Genomic DNA, 7548 nt, shown 5'->3' with positions numbered 1-7548 from the left:
TACTTGCTTAAAAAGTCAGAAAAAGACTAACTCTTCAAACCAATAACTTTTCAATAAACAATTCCAGCATTTAAGTGTTATCAAGCATTATGTGCCCAGATACTATGCCAATTACTAGGATATGAAAGTGAATATGACCTAGCTCCAGCCCTCTGCCCATCTTACCCTTGTAACATCTTCCTCTACAGTATCTTGGAAAGAGGTATTTGTCTCCTGTTTTCCTCAGGGGGTACACTTAGTAACTGTTTTCCCACTTGATATTTTCTCCCCAATTATCACTGTGGCCAGTTATATCTCAGACTCTAGGTCATGGCTGTCTGGGGCCCTGTTACTGTACTGGTGTTGGGTCCAGGCAGCAGGTGAATGAAAGGCAGGTCAGCCTTTGCCCCAATAATATTCCCTACAGTACCACTGCACAAAACCATATGCACAGATCTAATGCCACTTAAAGGCAGCATGCATGGGAAGTAAAAATATAAAACTTTACACTAAAAGGAACAAATCTTGCCATGTCCATCCCCAAACCAACCGTTTCTCCTCACCACTAATGAGATCACCCTAATCCCAACAACTCACGATTATTTGTAATTTGAACGGAATAGGTTCCTGGCCGATTTCTCAGCTTCTACTCTTTGTCATCCTACCCCAAAAATCTATTCTCCTCTAACAACCAGAACTTTTAAAAATATAAATTAGAACACATCTGTACTGCATGAACTCACCAATATTTCCATAACACTTAAAGGTCAAAATCTTTACTGCGGTCTTCAAGATCCGGCTCCCACTGTCCTCTTCCAATCTCTCTTTGACGTCTCTCCCCCTTACTCTCTAGATCCAAACCACAAGTCCTTCCCTGCTCCTTGAAGAGGCTCAGCTTATTATGCTACACCCCATGGAGTGTTCTCTCACAAGATCCACTTCTCTTTCTTGCATAGCTGTCATCAAGACCTGAATGCATCCTATACATTTCTTCATTTTTGTATTTATTGTATGTCTTGCCCACCATGTTTCTAAACCCCTCAGGAAAAGCATTCTGCTGCCTATATTCTCTGTATCTCTAGCACCTAGGACCTGACAAAAGGCAGTGACTCAATAAATAAATGAATATCCTTATAACATAAAGGAAAACTATAAGCAAAGCTGAACTGTTCACATTTCTCAGACTAGTCACCAGTCTGTAGTTCAGAATACCATCTTGTTCAAACCTTCAGTGCCAACACCTAACCTTACCCACAAGGGTTGCTCTGGACATAGAATCTATGCCCTGCCAGTGCCTGACTCTTTGCTCTACTCCCAGGAGCTCTAGAACGCACAACCATCACACAGCAGTGCATTTTCCAAAGCCTGAATCTTTCTGTCTGAAGTTTCAGCAAGATATTCCAAGAGGAGCTCTGGCCTTCAACATTTATCATAACAGTTCAGTCCTTCAAATTATCTTCTCCTGAGTGAAGTACAGAAATGCCCCCTCATTCTTCTTAATCATCAAATGAAATGTATTAATTATATCAAGGAAATAAACACACATTTTCTAGGGACAAGCATGAATTCTCAAACATAATGCTGTCTGAAGCCATCTTAAGTAAGGGGGACATTTTCCTAACAGCAATGACATCTGCATAATTGCTATTGTCCATTGGTTATAGCATCTTCCAATATTTGGAGAGCAATGGCCACTTGCTATCAGACTATGTCCCGGGCCCTTAGGGATTTATGAGAAACAAGGCTCTGTATAGAACCATCTGCTTCCATTGACGACCCCTTAATTACCAAGAGGCCAGTAGAAGATTTGAAGCTATTTTAATGTTTGGGGTTTTTTTCTTTTATTCTTTGATCCAGGGCATTTCTTTAGTAGACTGTTTTCCTGTTATCTCTAAACACAGAAGGGCTTTGTAAGAATCTGTCTGTACACAGAAGGTGGCAAGAGGGGGACAGGCTTTTGAACCTATTTTTTTCAAACCGTTTTCCTAAATTTCACTTGAAATCATGTAGTTTTCATGATATTTTAAAAATATTTAGGGAAAATCTACCAGTGTTCATTAAAAAAACATTTATTATTATTATTATTTAGAAGAAGAAGAAGAAAAAGAAGGGAAAGAAGAAGAAGGAGAGAGGAAGAAGAAAGAAGGAAAGAAGGGAAAAAAGAGAAGGAAGGAAGGAAAGAAGGAAGGAAGGAGTGAAGGAAAGAAAGAATCCGTCTGTCCAAGCTAGAGAAAAAGACTATTTTCCCAGGGGGGAGTTGTCCTTTCAGGTACAGATGATGGTGCTAAACCCTGAGTGCTTTGACTGCCTGGAGGGGAGGCCACTGGCACAGCTCAGAAATGACAGCTGGGTGTGGTGGAAATGGGAGCAGAAGGTTAGGGAAGGTTTCCCAGGCAGGTGATACTGAATCCAGCCCTAAATAGTAAGTAGTTTCTAGGCAAGGAAAAAAGAAGAGAATTTCAGACAGAATCAGCATGGACAAAATCCTGAAGGGCAAGTGAGAGCACGAAATATCCTGAGAACCAGGGAATTTCACACAGTCAACATGTAAGGAGGCAGAAGGGAGGAATGGCAACAGATGTGTCTGAAGAAATAAGAAAAGCTCCTATCATGACTAACCTAGTGACTAATAAGAAGTGTGAACACTTCTCTGAAAGCAAAAGCAAAAGAATGAAGGGTTTCTAAGCAGAGGAGAGTGGAGTTTGGATTTCAGGATTTCATTTTAGCACTAGAGCTTGCTAAAACAACGCCCGCCCCTCCTCTGCTGGTGGGTATCACGCCAGGCCCTGTTCTCCTCCCTTGTTGCCCGATACCTGAGCACTGAGTCATCGCCGGGTCCTAGGATTTCTAAGAACTATAACCACAAACCTTTACCTGAGAAACAGGTTTGTGTTTGTTACTATGGAAGAGACCTAATTGAAGTTCACAGTAATTAAAATAAGCAAATGTTACTTATATAATAGATTATTAATTATACTGCTTTTGTTTCTGAATGTCTTGTTTAAATAGAGCTTGATATTTAGAGGGGATTTTCGATGTCAGAGGTGTCTTTCTTCTGCGTTATGCATGACTGCTGATCCTTATCCAAAACAAATTGAGGTCTGCTGGCTAATATTTATGCAATAGGCCTGACATTTTCATTCTTAAGGTTATTAATCAGTTGCTGTATACCAATTCAGGTTCATGTAAAAAAAAATAGTCCTTACATATTATACTCATCTATCCTTCAAGGCTTCTAAATATTATGTGTGTATTTAACCAGTATCCTTCTGGATAAAGCTCCCCGCAAGCCAAGTGTGGCAACAATCAATGTTTAGTTGTGTTAATCTGTCTCTACTCACCACACAATTAAAATATAGCTTTGTTGTACAAATGGGAAAAATAGTGATATGGAGTAATTAGAAAATCGGTTCCTGAACTTTAGAAGCCCTGCCTGGTAGAGAAAGAAGCATTAAGCCAGGAATCAAAGGCCTCCATTTGCACCTAACTTTCCTTCTGGGTGATTTTGTCACCTTGGATAAACTCTTCAGCAAAATGGGCATCATGAATGGGGTCATTGATGGAGGCTCCCCATTAAGGTTGAAAGCAGATGTCCTGATTAGAGGTAGTGCTATTACCCTTGCCATCACCACCATTACACTATTGGATTTTTTAAAGATAATTATTGGAGGCCAATTTTATAGTGTTTTTTTTGCCGTAAGCAGGAATTTGGGGTTTGTTTCATTTTGCCTTTGATAGGAAAGAACACTAGATTGGGGGCCAGACAGAATGAGGCCCATACTCACCAGCTGTGTGTCCTCCGCAAAGTTAGTTAATCTCTCCTAGACTCTATTTTCTCATAAGCATGATACCTTCTACCTCAAAGAGCTGTTATGGTGATGAAGGAAGCCTCTGCACAGGGCTTAGTATGTGTTAATGCTTAGACTCTATACTCTATAGAAAAGCTTTGCTGGAATTTGCCACTGGAATAAAGGAATTGCCTTCAAGAAGGCAACAGGATCAAAAAAGATGAACAGTACCTTCGTGTCTCTGGGAAGCCTTCTCTGACCCTCCATCTGTCCTCTGCAGGGTTGCCACAGAACGCTGAGCTTCCCTTAGTATAGGGTTACTCATGCCATGTAGTAATACGCTGCTTATTGGGTCATCTCAACTGGACTGAAGAAAATGGTATTTTCCTCTCCATTATCCTTTCAGGACCATACACATTATATAACATGTTTATAATATTTTTGATTAAAGATAAAGTGAAAGAAAAGCACTAAAATTCCTATGACTCCACATGGGCCATAAGAGATAATCAACCAACTTTTGAATGTGCATTAATTTCAACCAATTCCTACTATGTATCAGGCATCTTAGTAGATTCTAAACTATTTTTTGAGGTGAGCTCCATAAACAATGAAAAGGAATATTGTAGTTATAACATGTGAAAATTAGAATATGTGTTTCAAAAGGAGTTGGTGAAGCTCATGAATCAAGCATATGAAAAAGAGATCCAGCCTGAGTCTGTATAGTAAAGGGATAGAACAAGGTCTCTTTGAAAAGAGAGAAAGAAGATACTGTGAGCGAAAACAGGAAAATGCATTTGGGCTACATCAGAAGAGGCTTTATACAATAGTCTAAGGAATTGGGAATATTCTATGCATAAAGAGGACCAACTGCAAACTGCTGAGCAAAAGAGTCAGCAGGTTGGGAAACCATACTCCCTAGACCCTTGCCAGGCAACCCCACCTAAGCATAACTATTGCTTAAGACAGCTCACTTACATGACCTAGAAGCTGATGATTTTGTGGAAATGATCCCTTGATATCTCTTTCTTTTAGCAGATATATTATAACCTATATTTTCATCCCACTTGTTGGCTACTGCTGAACCACCTGAAATTCAGCCCAGGCCTAATGCTTAATCAAAAAACAAAAAAGAACTAAATAAACAAATTCGAATAAACCATCCAGGGGAGACTGGGTGGCTCCAGTCAAGGTCTTAGGGTCCTGAGATTGACCCCTATGTCAGGCTCTGCACTCAGCATGGAGTCTGCTTGTCCCTCTCCCTCCGCTCCTCCCCCTTGCTTACTCGCTCGCTCTCTCTTTCTCAAATAAACAAATGAATAAAATATTTGAAAAATAAAAAATAAAAAAAAAATAAACTATCCACTCCAAAAAAGGAAGGAAGGAAGGAAAGGAAGAAAGAAAGAAACAAGAAAGAAAGAAAGAAAGAAAGAAAGAAAGAAAGAGAGAGAGAGAGAGAGAAAGAAAGAAAGAAAGAAAGAAAGAAAGAAAGAAAGAAAGAAAGAAAGAAAGGAAGGAAGGAAGAAAGAAAGAAACTGTTCCCCACATGAAAATCCTGGACTACTGCGGTCCTCTCTCCCCACTTCTTTCTTCCTGTCAAGAAATGTTAATGGCCTTTTAGGTNCTGTTCCCCACATGACAACTGGACTACTGCGGTCCTCTCTCCCCACTTCTTTCTTCCTGTCAAGAAATGTTAATGGCCTTTTAGGTGCTAGAGATAAAATATACCCAGCTGTGGGCCCAGCCTTCCTAGAGCTTACACTACCCAAATAATCATACAGATGTATCATTGCACACTTTGGTGAGTGCTATAAAGAAGAACTATTGAATACTATGAAAGCATGAAACAAAGTAATCTAGTTTCTTCCTAGAAGTCAGGGACATTTGTTTCTGTGAAAGTGTTGCTTAAACCTTAAGAGTAAGTACAAATGGCATTTGTATGTGTGCACGGGGGGTGTGCGTAGATATGACGGAGGTAGGTCACATTCCTAGGAAAGGATAATAGTATGTATCCATATCCCCAGGCATGAGAAAGGATGGTTCTTGAAAACTTGAAGAATCAGGCATTATTCCGCATTTAGTAGGCATTTACTGTGTGCTAGGACTTTCAGGCAATAAGAAGAATGCAAAAAATAAATGCAAGGTCTCTGATCTTAAGAAATGAACAAAATAATAATAATTTAACAGTCATAGGCAATTGAGGTGAAACAGTCATAGAAAATAATACCAAATCAATTTGACTTAATGTGTGCTCACCACATGCTAGATAGTGCTATAAACATATTATTTCATTTTCATAATAATTCCATGAAAGAAATTCAATTTTTAATCCCAACATTATAGATGGGAACACCAAAGCTTAAGGACATTAAAGATACTGTCCATGTTGGTACAGGTAGTAAATGGCGAATACCAGATTCAATCACAGAAATATTTGAGTTCAAAGCTGTTGTCGGAAGCATGGAACATACATTCTTCCAATAAATACTAATATATTCTGTGCCAAGCATACTGGTTCTAAACATTGCTCTCCAGAAGCTCACCTTCTAGATTCTAGTGCAGGAGACACACAATAAGCCACAATACACATTTGTTAATTATTTTCATCAGTTTTAGGTATAATGTAAATACAATAAAATATACCAATATTACTTTTAAAATTAAATGAGTTTTGGCAAATAAATATAGTAATGTAATTACCATGACCCTCATGATTTAGAACATTTCCATTGCTCCAGAAAGCAACCTTATGTCTCTTTTGAGTCAATTCCCTAATCAACCCACGGCTCCCAGCAACCAGTGACCTAATTTCTGTCATTATGGTTTCGGAGTTTTGTAATTTAATATAAACAGAAAGATACAATGTGTAGTCCTTTCTTTCAAGCTTCTTTTGTTTAGCATAATTCATTGAGACTTGTGTTGTTGGGTATATCACCAATATCTTCCTTTTCGTTGCTGTGCATTATCCCATCGAATAAATATATGACAATTTGTTTCTTCACTTAGTAGTTACTGGACACTTGTGTCCAGTTTTTAAGTCATGAATAAAGCTACAGTGAACAGACAAGTATTTGTATGGACACATAATTTCATTTCTTAGGTAGGCACCTAGGAGTCAGGCTGTTGGTTGCATAATTAAAATATATTTTACGACCCAAGAACTTGCCAAGTTGTTTTCCAAAGTGGTTATTCAATTTCACATTCTCACTAGTGCTCTCCCTCTGGACTTGTCTGTCATCAATCACCAAATCCTTCCCCACCATCCTCAACCTCTTCTAGGTGCCAGTAAATCTTGTTCCATTAACATATACTATAGAACTTAAGGGGGAGCTAGAAAACTCTGTTTCCTCCCATTGCTCTTTCCAGACCATTTCTCCTCGTGTGTCCCCCAGAAACTCAAGCTCCTCCTGAAGCACTCTGCCAAACAAACCCACTTTCTGCAACACACCCACACTGCTCTCGCTAATGCCCTCCCCATCACGGCTCCTGCTCCACTGAAGGTGTTAGCACCTGCATCCCTGACTTCTCTACATTATTCCTTTCACCATACATAGTCCACTCGACAAATATTTAGAGAGAGCCTATTTTGTCTCCAGCACAGTTTTAGCTACTGGGACAATGGGCCAAAAAAGATAAAAATCCCAGCCCCATTGAGCATGCATTCTACTGAGGAGATATATACATGCATACATTTGTGTACATACGCTACACCTTTCTCCATACTTCTAATATATATATTCCATGTTCTATATTCTCCTAATATATACACTTCATTTCATGT

This window comes from Ailuropoda melanoleuca, chromosome 11, assembly GCF_002007445.2.
Source record: "Ailuropoda melanoleuca isolate Jingjing chromosome 11, ASM200744v2, whole genome shotgun sequence".
Classification (NCBI taxonomy): Eukaryota; Metazoa; Chordata; class Mammalia; order Carnivora; family Ursidae; genus Ailuropoda; species Ailuropoda melanoleuca.
Note: the sequence above shows the minus strand (reverse complement) of the source record.